Below are 15,703 nucleotides of genomic sequence, written 5' to 3'. Positions count from 1 at the left end.
TATTTGTTAGAAAGAACTGACATTTTAGAGAGAGAGAGGTTAGAGAGAGCTATGTCTTCTTAGTAGTTTAAATGCATAAACACTTTAAGCAGTAATAATGAGCAATTAAGTAATTGCCTTACAGTGCCTAGACTGTAGTCTTTTTGTATAAGCTCCAGCAAAAACTTGGCTAGAGGGGAAATGGTTTGGTGATCATAGTTCTCAGCCTGAACTCAGGCTCAAATCCCCTCAAGAATCAGGGAGGGCATTATGAGGAAATGCATTCCTGGGTCTCTTGGAATGAGCCTAGATAGTGAGACCTGATTCTTGTTTCTCCTCCCAGATGTGAATTTGTTGATGGTCAAAATGCTTCAAGGCTTCCCTAGTAGCTCAGATGGTAAAGCATTCGCCTGCAATGTAGAAGACCTGGATTCAATCCCTGGGTTGGGAAGATTCCCTGGAGAAGGAAATCGCAACCCACTCCAGTATTCGTGCCTGGAGAATTTCATGGACAGAGAAGCCTGGTAGGCTACAGTCCATGGGGTCACAAAGACTTGGACACAACTGAGCGACTAACACACACAAATTGCATCAAGAACCATTACAGCCATACATACATGAAACCCCCTCAAAAGAGAAAGCATATATTAGGAGTGTTTTGTCTTTCAGGATGGAAATACAAAGCCCAGGCATAAATGTTCTGTTGTGTGACAGAGTTTGGTGGTTTCCTGGTTCTGGCAGGTCCTCGCTTGTACTGAGAATGTTCCCTGAATTTGTCCCACTAGCACAGAGCCATACTTGCATTCCTTCGTAGTCGTTTGGTCATGTCTGACTCTTTGTGACCCTTTTCCAGGCAAGAATACTGAAGTGGTTGCCATTTTCCTCCTCCAGATGATCTTCCAGACCCAGGGATAAAACCCATGTCTCCTGTGTCTCCTGCATTGGCAGGAGGATTCTTTACCTGCTGAACCATCAGGGAAGCCCAAGCCATACTGAGACATATTAAATTAGCTCCTGTACTAAGTAGCCTTCTCTTTAAAATTCTGTAAGCTTGGCTAAATAAACCTGACAGTTTATAGAGAGATAGGTATATTTTCTCTTTCCACTGTAAGTAACCTACCTGAAAACCAGCAGAAGCCAAAATGCAAAACGGGATCCCCTGTCTCTGTCGCCTTCCCATCTCTTCAGGCTGTTATTCAACACGTACATCATACCTAGAGACAGAATTCAAAGTTGTAGCTGGTATACAGCTGTCCCCATCCCTCACAGCTTATGCATGAGGAATGCATTCCAAGACCTTCGGTGGATGCCAGAAACTGCAGATATAACTGGGTCCTATATACACTATGGTTTTTCCTCTACATACATACCTATGATAAAGTTATAAATTAGGCACAGTTACAGTATCTGAATTGTCAGCATCACTACCCTTGAACTTTGGGGCCATTGTTAAGTAAAATAAGGGTCATTTGAACCAAGCACCACCATACTGAGACAGTCTGTCTGATACCTACAGAGTGGCTACCAAATGACTAATGGGAAAGATGCTCTGGACAAATGAATGATTCATGCTCCTGGCCAGATGGAGCAGGGCAAGAAAAGATTTCATCAAGCCAGTCAGAGAGGCATGCATTTTAAGCCTGATGAATTGTTTAATTCTGACATTTTTCATTTAATATTTACAGACTGTGGTTGACCACGAATAACAAACCGCGGACAGCGAAAACACGGTTGCAGTGGAGGACTGCTTATTCCTAAACTGGTCACATGATCACATCCCTTCACTAATGTCTCCTGGGGTCATTACAACAGAAGTGAAATGATTTGGAGTGACAGTATGTTTTTTCCAAGTTCCATTTTGGAAATATATTTCTTCTTCAATCAAGAGAACTTGGCTGTAATGGATTTCATATCTAGGAGGTAGGAAGCTATTTACAACATAAGTTGCTGTTCGTATATACATCTCTCTGTGGTTTCTAGGGGTTGAAGTTTTGCAATGGAAATTCTCAATGGTCTATTTGCATCAGAGTATACAGCTATGTATATTATAGTCTAAAGCCCTAAATTTAATGAATAAAAAATATTAGAAAGGCTTCACTATGAGGGCTTTGATGGTTTCACAGATCCTCATGCTTGAGGATATTTGGAGAAGTCAGAAGTAGGGTGGAAAATGCCAGTGTGGCCAGGCAGCAAAATGCTGGTGAGGAGCAGGAACTAGAGAGAACAGATGCCTGAAAATGGCAAAAATCTATCTGTATGCATGACTGATGAGATAGGCTTTCCCCAAACAGATTCCCGCCAAAACACTGCAAACAAAATTCATCAAATAGTCAATGTGTATAATGTTAAGGTAAGCACTCAGCTGAAGGGAGCAAGAAGATCTTGAAAAAACAAGTCAGGTATTTCAACATTTGTAATTGATCACTAAATGAACACCATGAATATCCAACTTTTTATCCATCTTTTTTGGGGAGGGATGTTAACTTTCACAATTGTTGTCATTTGGTTCTCGAAAGTGGGTTGTTGACTGTTGGATCAATCTCTTTGTTAGACTTTTCCTTTTAAATAGGGTTGTAGATTGGATATTTTGCTAAACACAAGAAAATAGGACCATGTTAACAAAATCTGTTTTCATAGAGGACTCAAAACACAGCAGTAGCATAAAAGAAGCATGAAATATCCTGGAGTTATCCCAAAGTGTACATTTTGTTTTGATATGCTTCTCTGTGTTATTGACACTTTCCCTGTATTTTATGGAATAAAACTGAGGAAAAATCTCTAAAACTTGAGCCACTGAGGAAAACACCTATTAATGTGAATATATGGTGAATGAAAATTGTATAAGCTAAACTGTCTTGAAAAACTGGATTATATTTCAGTGACCAAAAAAGAATTCTCTTAACACGGTTCGCATCACTTACAATCACTTACTTCAAGGCATTAATTAGATGAGAATCTTTCTCTTTTACACAAATTGTAAGTTTGAGTTTATTATTCATCACAACAGAGTCTCTTGAGATAGAGAAAAGGAGAAGCCACCTTATTAATTTTTTAATGGAGGTTTATCATTCATTTCTCTTTTTTAAAATATTTTTAAAAATTTATTTATTTTGGCTGTGCTGGGTCTTCATTTGGAGAAGGCAATGGCACCCCGCTCCAGTACTTTTGCCTGGAGAATGGAGGAGCCTGCATGGGTGGAGGAGCCTGGTGGGCTGTGGTCCATGGGGTCGCTAAGAGTCCGACACGACTAAGCGACTTCACTTTCACTTTTCACTTGCATGCATTGGAGAAGGAAATGGCAACCCACTCCAGTGTTCTTGCCTGGAGAATCCCAGGGACGGGGGAGCCTGCTGGGCTGCCATCTCTGGGGTCGCACACAGTCGGACACGACTGAAGCGCTGTGCGTGCTTTTCTCTAGTTGCAGCGAGTAGGGGCTGCTCTCTGGCTGTGGTGTGTGGGCTTCTCACTGCGGTGGCTTCTCTTGTTACAGAGGACAGGCTCTGGGTGCTTGGGTTTCAGTAGTTGTAGCCCGTGGGCTCAGTAGTTGTGGCTCCCAGGCTTTCGAGCACAGGCTCAATAGTTGTGGCTCATGGGCTGAGTTGCTCTGAGGCATGTGGGATTTTCTCAGATCAGGGATCAAACCCACGTCTCCTGCATTGGGAGGTGGATTCTTTGCCACGGAGCCACTAGGGTAGCCCTGTCATCACTTTCATGTTATACCTTTGCTTAATGAGCTTTGCTGGCATCCTTTGTCCTGTGTTCTTGTGATATTAAGGGTATCGAATGGAAGTAGAGTTCAGGGGGAGGGGGAGGCTGCATTCTGTGTCACGCACATCAAGTAACACAAGCTAGTGTCATAATTAGTCAGGCCTTTTCTGCCTTGTCTTCTTGGGGACCCAGCTCAAGCCTTACTACATCTAGAGACCCTTAGTGGAATTTATAATTATTCTTCTGTTCTTAACGGTGGTTACCCTCAAGCTTCTAAATTAAACATTTGGGAGGGAGAAATAATTCCAAATTTGAAAAGGTTAACCAAAGTAACACAGAAAACACCCACATATACTGTACAGGGTTTACCTGCTATCCGTTTACCCATTTCCTTCATCATTTCTCATGTGTTCTCCTCTCTTTTTGTTTTATTTTTGGGGGGAGGGTTGTTGTTTTTTTCCCTTCTCTCTCTCTCTGTACTGATATCCATATATCTACCATATATATATATACACATACACACATATATATGTATGTATATACATGCATGGTTATTTTCCTGAGAAATTTGAAAGTAAATTATGTACATTAAGATCTTTTACTCCTAAATGCTTCATTGATTGGCAATATTCACTTACATAACCCAGTCCAATTCTCAACTTCATAAATTCACATTGATAGGATATTTTTATCTAATCTTCTGTCCAGATTCCAGTCTTGTTATTCACTTAATAAAGTCTGTTAGAGCCTAATGGTTCCCTCTGAAACAGAACCCAGTGTGGAGTCAGGTACTGGTTTTTGCTATCATGATTTCTTAGCGTGCTTTATTCAGAGACACCTCCACAGCCTTTTTTTTTCCTTTTGTAACATTGACATTTGGAAGAATACACTCCCAAATCTACCTTTTTATTAATAGAACATCCAGCAGTTTATTTTTATGATATTTCCTCATAACTAGGATGAGATTATACATTCTTGGCCAGAAAAATGCAGAAGTGATGCTGTGTCCTTCTCAAGGTATCACTTCTGAAGGTGAGCAATGTTCGTCTCCGCCTCATGTGTGCTATAAATTGGTGAAGAACTGGCCTGATTTCTCCACTGAATAATAACAGTTTGCTTTTCTCCCTTACAATTAGTAAGTGGTCTACGGAGAGACATTTTTCGATCACACAAATAACCTGCTCACCAGCACAATTTCCTCCTAGCTTTAACTTCTATGGATGGTCCTGAGCTGACCCCAGTCTTTCCCATGATAGTTGCAAAGTGATCATTTTCCAACCCAGCAGGCCCTCCACAAGCTCTTAGCCTTCTACTATAAACAAGAGCTTTTCCTTATCTGTTCATTATTGATATTGACTTAGAAAATTTATAACTCACTGTATATCTTAATACTATCAAAGAAAAGGGGTTTGAATATGTAACTATCTTTAATTCTTTTTTCCATCTGCCACCAGCTGTTCCACATCTTTACCATTCATTTCAGTTCTCCATCCCTCCTCTCACCCAGGGTTATCTGGCTTCCCACTTACTCAAGGAAGTTGGGAACATCAGCCATGAATGACTCCACCTCCCTGCTCTCACTTTGCACAGAAAAATGTATTCATATATGAATCTATTCTCATCCACTTTGTGCAAGTCACAGTAGGCAAAGCAGCCTTCCTTATGATTAAAGGCAAATGCTTTATCTCTGGTTAATTTTCCTCTTCTTTTCTCTTTTATCTTATTAAAAGTGTGTTCTATAGAATTAATCAAATTCTTGGGTTGACAAAATACTCTGTGACTTGGTCCCTGCCTGGTTTCATCTTTTCCTTTTTTCTGTATTATCTCTCTATGTCTTTTTCTTCTTCTCTTCCTTCCTTTCTTCCTTCCTTCCCTCCCTATTATCTATTTTTTTTTAACTTTACAATATTGTATTGGTTTTGCCATATATCAACATGAATCCGCCACAGGTATACACGTGTTCCCCATCCTGAACCCTATGTGCTCCTGTGAATTGATGACCTCTTATTATAAGATGGTGAGGGACAGGGAGGTGTGATGTGCTGCAGTCCCTGGGGTTGCAGAGTGGGACATGACTGGGCAACTGAACAACAGCAGCAATGACAACATTATAAGATGACCAACCATATTGAATTAGGGCCCACACAGTGTCCTTGTGCATGCATGCTGTCATTTCAGTCGACTCAGGACTCTTGGAGATCCTATGGACCATAGCCCTCAAGGCTCCTTTATCCATGGAATTCTCTTGGCAGGAATACTGGAGTAGGCCATGCCCTCCTCCAGGGATCTCCCACCCCAGGGATCCAACCCGCATCTCTTTTGTCTCCTGCACTGGGAGGCAGATTCTTTACCACTAGTGCCTCCTGGGAAGCCCTCATTAAACCTTAATTCCCTCTTTAAACACCCTGTCTTCAAATCCTGTCACATCCCAAGGCATTAGGAGCTAAGACTTCAACATGTGAGCTTTGGGGTGCAGAATTCTCATTCTACTTAGTATCTCACATGAGCCTTTCAACTGGTCTCTCTGTTGACGGCCCACCAGAAGTCTACCAGAGCCCTCAATGTTATCGAAATAAACAGACGAGGAACAGTTTGTACATCGTAAGTACTCACCACTTTCTTCTCTGCCCACCTGATTAGCAGTATCACCGGGATCAGAATTGTCATCTTGGTAGAGCAAGAAAGTGCTATCAGAAGTGATGTCATCTGCACGCATTTTGTGTGCCAAATCCCTTTTCAGCTTTACAGTTGACTACTTTCTATTTTGATATGTTTTTGCTTTTGAGTCTTCTACTGATCACAGTACAGGGACAACCTCAACCCAGCCTATAGATTACTTTTAATTTTTTTTCTCATTCATGGATTAGTATGAGTGTATCTCACTGCACCAATATATGGTATATTCACATATCCTACACAGCTCAATGAAAGTCCATGGAGTACTTGCTATGTTCTTAACATCTGGCATTCAAAGATGAATAAGAGATGGTTCCTGTCCTCTAGAAATTAAGTCTACATGTAATGCATATACATGAGAAAATAAATCACAGTTTGGTATGATGAATGAAGACAATGAATTTTTCAGCAACTTTTCTGGTAAAGCAGATGGTTTAAAGAAAGACCTGGCATGTCTAATTATAAGATTTTTCCTTCCCCGTCTCCTTTTTAAACTGTCTTTGAAAAAAAACCCAAAACTGTCTTTACTTAAAACCTCTCCCGTGTTACCAGTCATTTGTCATTTGTTTATTCTCCTGTAAAACTTTCAGAAAAGCACCAAAGGACTGTGTCTTTTTGCTAAAAATTCCTGTACAAAAGGAGCAAGCATTTCTTTCATTTTAAAAAAGATACTTCTTTCTTTAAAAAAAAAATTTATTTATTTCATCCTTGATGGATCTTAGTTGCAGCATGTGGGATCTATTTCCTTGACCAGGTATCAAACCCGGGCCCCCTGCACTGGGAGCATAGAGTCTTAGCCACTGGACCACCACAGAAGTCCCTGCTCACATTTCAGTACTGATGCTTTTGTTAGATTATGTGTTTTCTGGGCTTACCAGATGGCGCTAGTGGTAAAGAATCCATGTGCCGTTGCTTGAGACTGAGATGCAGGTTCGATCCTTGGGTTGGGAAGATCCCCTGGAGGGGGAAATGGTAACCCGCTCCAGTATTCTTGCCTGGAGAATCCCACAGACAGAGAAGCCTGTCCATGGGATCACAAATAGTCAGAATGTGTTTTCTTGGTCTTGTCTTTGATATTTCATCTTTGACCTGTACCATTTTTTTCTTTATTTTTTCTTTAAAATAGTTCCCAAAATACATTTTAAAGTTAACAACTCTTCTTTTGGAGTACCATCTTTTATTTTTTAATTTATAATGCTTTCATTAACTTTCATGTGGTTTTTAATCGTTTAAGAATTTCTTCATCTTTACTATATTGATGCCATATTTTCTTTCTTCTGAGAAAGCAGGTCCACTTTTGAATAGTTTGATCACATTTTTTTCACACTTTTATTAGTTCTTATAAATAAATATTGACTGATATATTGGATCATTTTCTTATTCTCTTCTTAAAATAATTTTTAGGCTGCAGTTTAAATAAGAATACTTTGGAATTTCTATTTAAATGTTTGTGTATTAGCCACTCAATTGTGTCTGATTTTTTGTGACCCTATGAACTGTAGCCCACCAGGGTCCTCTGTCCATGGGATTCTCCAGGCAAGAATACTGAAGTGGGTTGCCATTCCCTTCTCCAGGGGTTTAATTTCTTTAAGTTGAGATTACTAATATTTATTCCCTCCAAGTTACAATGTACTGTACACATTCTGAGAATTTTATCTTTCAGATGCTCAATTTTTGGAATGGTAAACATAAAAATATACCCTTTTGTAGGGGACTTTTCCTTTGTTGACTAGTGTGGAAGTTCAATCACTGTTATTTATCAACATTGTTTTTTTATATTATTTAAAAATAAATTTAGTCTGTCTTCACTCAAAAATATGCTTTACGTTGCAGTTTACAGTATAGCTTCCTGTTTTATATTGTGTCTCTTGCAACACATTTGTGTATTTTCATGGCATGTTCCCCAATGTCCTCTCTTTCCTCCAATGACTTTTCTTATTACATTTGCCCTGTATGGTTCCTGTGGTTATGGAGCAGTTTCTTCTGGGACTAGAGATTCTCTTCTCTTATAAATTCTCTGAACTCTTTACCCACAATATTGCTTTCTTTTCCTCTATAAATTTCAAGCAAAACTGACTCTTGTAAAGTTACTTTTACCCACACGCTTTTCTTGTATAAGAACAATATTCTCCCCAGTGATTTCTGGATCAGATTTAGCTTTGAGGGCTTCATTTTTTTTCTTGTCCCTCCTTCTCTCATCTTGTCAACTGTTGGATAAGAGACATCATATTTGTCTTTCCTGAAGATTTTGCCTGCTGTCGTTTTCTTATAGAATTCAGGAGATTTATCTTCATTTAATTGGTCAGATGCAGTCTATAGAAGAAATAAAAATCTAGAATTTGGCAAGAGGCAGAATGAAACTTGAGACCCATTTCCCCTGCTACATGGTGCTCAGTTGCTCAGTCATGTCCAACTCTTTGTGACCCCATGGACTGTAACCCGTCAGGTGCCTCTGCCCATGGAATTTCCCAGGCAAGAATACTGGAGTAGGGTTCCATTTCCTACTCCAGGGCACCTTCTCAACCCAGGGATCAAACCCGTGTCTCTTGCACTGGCAGGCAGATTCTTTACAACTAGTGCTAGCTGCATAAACTTAAGAAAATTATATAAAATAAATAAATTTATATTAAAACAACAACAAAGAAAATTATAAAACCCCCTAAGCCACAGATGCCTCATCTAGATAATGAGTTCATGATGGTACTGAACTTAAAAGTTCACTCCTTTTAAGAATTTTTAAAATGGTAAGTAATAGAGGACTTAGCATAATTCTTGGCAAATAATAAGCATTAAATACAGAGTAATAGTATTTTAATTTCCTATTCATTATCTTCCTTTTTTTTTAATCTGCACTTGCAAGATGTCTTTGCTGTACCCAGTAATGCTGTAATTTGCATTCTTACATATTTGTGATTTTTAAAATGGCAGTTACTTTTTAAAGTAGAGTGTCCATTTTCTCTACACTAGCATGCTTTTCATGTCTGGATCTTAACCAAAAGTGATTTCTCGAGCCATGTCTATAGTAGGTTTTTGACTGCTTGGTGAATTGCCATCTTTCTTTCATCCTAACTGAAGATGATTAGTATGTGGCAAAAAGCCAACACATCTAGGGCTCTGGTTCTATTTAAACTTCTAGTAATCTGTCCAAACATCAAATCCATGTGCTAAATTTACTAGAACTGATAATTTGTCATGATGGAATTTATAGGAGGACACAGTGTTGCCTAAGGGCATCTCTGGTGGCTCAGGTGGTAAAGAATGTGCCTGCAAATGCTGGAGACCTGGGTTCAATCCCTGGGTCAGAAAGATCCCCTGGAGTAGGGAATGGCAACCCACTCCAGTATTCTTGCCTGAAAAATCCCATGGAGAGAGGAGCCTGGTGGGCCACAGTCTACGGGACCACAAAGAGTCGGACATTACTGAGCAACTAGCACTTTCTGTTTTGATAGTATTGCCTACAGCCACTATCTCAATTTGCAAGCAACTAGACAGAGTCTTTAGTATTGGTCTATACTTGAAGTCAACACTGACATCTTCTAGTGGTCCTTTTTTACTTTGGGCAGAGAGCTTAATGTTCACTTAGTAAATTATTATTTTAGGAATATATAATGTTGCTTCCAGAAATTACAGAATTCACAAAAGAAGTACCATAGAGGCTTCTCAAAGTATGCTCAGGGAAAAATATTGAATTATACCATCTCCCTCCCTTTAGCCTATTTTTAGGCTACTTACATCAGGAATATGAAACAGTTCAGATTTTTTCAAAAACATCAAAATATCCCCTGAAATTGCCTGCAGACCTTAAATGCAATATATCCACAAAGTTGTCAAGTCCAATAACTATTCTCAAACTTGAATGGAACTTTCAAAGAGTCATTGTTAATTCAGTTTTAAAGACCATAGTCAGTAGCAATGAGATGCCATTTTTTGTTGTTATTTGAAGCTTTGTGTTGCGATAGTCAGTCTTCAAATTGCCATGTGTATATAATGAACCATTGGTCCCCTAAACAACTTTTGCATCCTCTGCAATTGTTTTTGAAAGGTTGTTTTTTGCCTTCAAATTTTAAAATACGTATTTTTTTAGATTAAAAATTCATCAGGAAATAGTTGCAAGTCATTACAGTATACAGTATAACCAACCAATATATTTGGAGAAGGAAATGGCAACCCACTCCAGTGTTCTTGCCTGGAGAATCCCAGGGACGGGGGAGCCTGGTGGGCTGCCGTCTATGGGATCACGCAGAGTCGGACACGATTGAAGTGACTTAGCAGCAGCAGCAGCAACCGATATATATATGTATATATATTTAATTTATTTATTTGTTTTAATTGGAGGCTAATTACTTTACAATATTTTGGTGGTTTTTGGCATACATTGACATGAATCAGCCACAGGTATACATGTGTCCCTTCAGATTATCCACCTTATTCTAGAAAGAAAAATGACTAGAGAAAAATGAATGGTGTTAAAAAAATAACACAGACAATATTATTGGAAAACATTAACGATCACTAGATTTCATTGAAAAGGACTTGTGGATACTTGTGTATATATTTGATCTTACTTTCTTCAATCCCAAGTTATTAACAATTTTTCATAGTTTTATACTGATATTTTAATATTACCTGAAGCAAAATGAAAATCTACTTCTGTTACAGTAAATACTTTTGTTTTTATTTTGAAGTATTTTTAAGGAGTTTGAGAAGAAATAGATAAATCATTTGAGAATAAGACCTATGTTATCTTCACCCTTGAGATTTTTTTTCAGTAAATGTAAACTGGCACTAATATTTCAAAAATGAATAAATCATAAGAGTGAACATTAGGCCAAATTAATTTATAAAAGCAAACAGTTAAATTATACTGTAGTGGATAAGACAAAAATATTCTAGCTATCATAAGACTAATTTTCATGAAAGCCATTCTGAAAATTCTAAGTTAATATTATTTTCATAACTCTAAGAAAGGATTTTTTGAAGGGTTTCTTTGTCTATCAAGGAACCATGATAATTTTATACTGTGATTGGTTTAAAACATTTAAATTTTAGGAATCAGTTTCAGAGAAAAAGTACCCAAGAACAAGTAAGATTTTAGCTTAATAAATAAAGGGAAAGAATTTACTTTCAAATACACTGGTTTAATTCTGCAGACATGCTCAAAGGAAAAAAAAAGGCAGAGGGTGGGAAAATATATAATGAAAATACAAATTAAAATATAACAACTATGGACTCAGAACAAGGTTCAATATGGTATTATGCTTTTAAAGAAAAAAAATTTTTTGATTACTTTTATTTTGGTTGTACTGGATCTTCATTGCTGCATGGGCCTTTTCTAGTTGCAGAGAGCAGGGGCTACTCTTCATTGCAGTGTGTGGGCTTCTCATTGCAGTGGCTTCTCTTATTGCAGAGCACGGGCTCTAGAGTATAGGCTCAATAGTTGTAGTGCACGGGCTTAACTGCTGTGTGGCATGTGGAATCTTCCTGGACCAGGGATTGAACCTGTGTCCCCACATTGGCAGGCAGATCCCTATCCACTGAACCACCAGGGAAGTCTGAAAACACGTTTTTAAATGACTGTAACCTTAGAAAGAAAGCCTTCCTAAATGGCTCTGTGTATGGTGCCATATCCCCATTTATACAGAATCAAATAAAGTCATGTGAAGATGTTAACAGAGCAAATCAGGGCAGAGGCTGGTGGAGGCCAAAAGATCCATATCTTCTGAGCAATAGAATAGTTTTTCTTCTTAAGAGAGTGGAGGTAAAAATAGATGACCTCACCATCCTGAGAATTAATTGAATCAGACCAATCCCTTCCTACTTTCAACCTTTCTCCTCTAAGAGACATTCTAATTGTATCTCAAAATAGTTTCTCTCTGTGTCATCTCTGTCCTTTCAATGCCATTTCCTTCACAAACCGATGCTCTCTCTCTCTCCCTGGTATACATGCCAACTAGAGAATCTCCAGGCCAGACATTTGCAGTTGATAACAGAGAGGCTATTTGCAAATGGAGTTGATATCATCATTCATTCTTTGTTCAATTAATATTTCCTTAGTGTGTACTATGTACCCGGGGCTATTTGGCAGATACACACGTGAATGTGACAGTTTCTTCTTTCACATATAAAGTGCAGTATAAACAGGTACAGAAACATAGAGGGGGAAGGAGAGACTGGATGAAGGAAAGGCAGCAGATACATACTCCACTGACCCAGAAACATCTACATGGAGATGTTCTGAGGGTCTAGGAACACGGCACGTGGTTCTGTATGGGGAGAGGGCAATTTTTGAACTAAGAGCTATTTGCCATTTCTTTGGGCTAGGCTATGTGTTTTGCAATTGGTGTAAGAAAGGCACGGGTCCCCCTGGCCCAGGTAGGTACCAGAATAACAACACAGCACATGGCAAAAGCAGCAAGGAATTGATTCAGGATGCTCAAGTGGAGAAACAGAGTGATTGATACTTCTGCTTCTGCACTAAAAAGGAGACATAGACCTATCTTGTGGGTAAAAGATCGTGAGCTAATTTCCTGGTTTATATTTGTAGAACTGCCATTTGTATGTTCAGACATTGGAGGCAGTATGTACTTGCATCGCAGTTTAAGTGACCAACAAATAAGTGGTAAACCTGCTTCAAACTTGATGGTGTCCCCCATGCAGGCATACTCAGTCATGTCTGACTATTTGCAACCCTTTGGACCACAAGGCTCCTCTGTCCATGGGGTTCTCCAGGCAAGAATACTGGAGTGGGTTGACATTTCCTCCTCCTGGGATCTTCCCAGCCCAGGGATTGAACCTGCATCTGCTGCAGGTTCTTTGCAGGTGAGTTCTTTACCATCTGAGCCACCTGGGGCTCTGAGGACTACACCTGGCCCTCCAGCTGTAATGAAGCTTCCTGGGGCTTTGGTGACCAGTGTGGGTCAGGTGATAAAAAGTTTTTCAACCTGCAAGAGGAAGAGGTTGGATGGTCTCAGAGAGAGAAGGATGTAAGTGTTCTTAGAAGAGGCCACTGAATTCCTGCAGGAGCGGCCAGCTTTGAGGAAGAGCTATTGGTGACTGAATTGAAAAAGCTGTAGTTGGAAGTCTGCAGGCACTAGAAAACAAGTGTTTGAAATGGTGGACTTCAGAATTTTAGTTCAAAACCAAATTTCCAGAGAAAAACAGGAATTATTTCATTTGTGGTTTCCCAGGGACTGTTATAGGGATCATCCAGTAAGATGTAGGGCAGTTTGGCTCATTGAATCAGTAATACCTGAATCTAGTTCTGTTCAGTTCAGTCGCTCAGTTGTGTCTGACTCTTTGTGACCCTATGCACTGCAGTACGCTAGGCTTCCCTGTCCATCACATACTCCCAGAGCTTACTCAAACTCATGACCATTGTGTCGATGATGCCATCCAACCATCTCATCCTCTGCCGTTCCCTTCTCCTCCTGCCCTCAATCATTCACAGCATCAGGGTCTTTTCAAATGAGTCAGTTCTTTGCTTCAGGTGGCCAAAGTATTGGAGTTTCAGCTTCAGCATCAGTCCTTCCAATGAACATTTAGGGCTGATTTCCTTTAGGATGGACTGGTTGGATCTCCTTGCTGTCCAAGTGATTCTCAAGAGTCTTCTCCAACACCACGGTTCAAAAACATCAATTCTTCGGCACTCAGCTTTCTTTATAGTCCAACTCTCACATCCATACATGACTACTGGAAAAACCAAAGGTTTGACTAGACAGGCCTTTGTTGGCAAAGTAGTGTCTCTGCTTTTTAATATGCTATCTACGTTGGTCATAACTTCTCTTCCAAGGAGCAAGCGTCTTTAATTTCATGGCTGCAGTCACCATCTGCAGTGATTTTGGAGCCCCCCAAAATAAAGTCAGCCACCGTTTCCATTGTTTCCCCATCTATTTGCCATGAAGTGATGGGACCGGATGCCATGATCTTAGTTTTCTGAATGTTGAGTTTTAAGCCAACTTTTTCACTCTCCCCTTTCACTTTCATCAAGAGGCTCTTTAGCTCTTCTCCACTTTCTGCCATAAGGGTGGTGTCATCTGCATATCTGAGGTTATTGATATTTTTCCTGGCAATCTTGTGCTTCTTCCAGCCCAGAGTTTCTCATGATGTACTGTGCATATACATTATATAAGCAGGGTGACAATGTACAGCCTTGATGTACTCCTTTCCCGATTTGGAACCAGTCTGTTGTTCCATGTCTAGTTCTAACTGAATCTAGTTAGTGTTGAGTAATTGATCATCAAGGGCTTCCTAGGTGACTCAGTGGTATAGAATCCGCCTGCCAGTGCAGGAGACCCAGGAGAACCTGGTTCAATCCCTGAGTTGGAACGATCCCCTGGTGAAGAAAATGCAACCCACTCCAGTATTCTTGCCTGGGAAATCCCATGGACAGAGGAGCCTGGTGGGCTACAGTCCATGGTGTTGCAAAGAGTCAGACACGACTGAGCACGGAAGCCCAGGTGATAATCAAGAATTATTGAATAAATCTGAGTTCCACCACGAACTCCAGGGTGTCAAGCTTCTTTCTTGGGCAAGTGGAACTACGGGAGTGAAGAAAAGAGTTGCAACCTTGGGGCAAACCAGAACTCAGAGAACAAGACTCAGAGTCAGGTCTTCCTTGAACCTTGGTGGTCCAGTGGTTAGGACTCAGCTGTGGGGGCATGGGTTTGCTCCATGGTCTCAGAACTAAGATCCTGGGAGTTGCATGGCCTGGCCAACAAAAAACTCCAAAAGACTCAAAATTTCAGAAGGAACATGAAGGGTTGGAAATGAGGAAAGTGGCCTTGACTTTCTGATGTCAGACATGGGTCAGCCTTGAAGCCAGTAAGAGGTGAGTGAAAACAGCCTTCATCTGGCAAGCATAGCTTGAAAATTTTCACCTGGAACCTGCATTATCTTTTCTATGTGTATTCTTTCATTTCTCATATATTTAGGCAAAGAGTTTCTTTGCTCATCCAATGATCAGTTAAATATTATATATATAATTTTTTTCAGTTAAATATATATATTTCCTTTTTTTTTTTTCCCATTTAACTCTTCATGTTAGAGCCTAAAGGGAGGTCTGGATTTGATGATTATTCTCCCCGAGGGCCAATTTTCCCCAAAACTCTTTTTAAATAGTGTAATCCCAACGTTTTATGATGGTCCATTTTTTTTTTACATCCTATTATTGTCTGTAACATCCACTACTAGGCTATGCTTCAGGATATTTATCCTGTCTCACTCTTGTGCAATGTTTTGCACAGATTCCACACTATTTTATTTACAGTAGTTTTATATGTTTTATGTTCCATGTGTAGCTTACTATCCTAACATTTTTGTTTGAGACTTTTAAAGACTATTA

Source organism: Bos indicus x Bos taurus, chromosome 24, assembly GCF_003369695.1.
Source record: "Bos indicus x Bos taurus breed Angus x Brahman F1 hybrid chromosome 24, Bos_hybrid_MaternalHap_v2.0, whole genome shotgun sequence".
Lineage (NCBI taxonomy): Eukaryota > Metazoa > Chordata > Mammalia > Artiodactyla > Bovidae > Bos > Bos indicus x Bos taurus.
Note: the sequence above shows the minus strand (reverse complement) of the source record.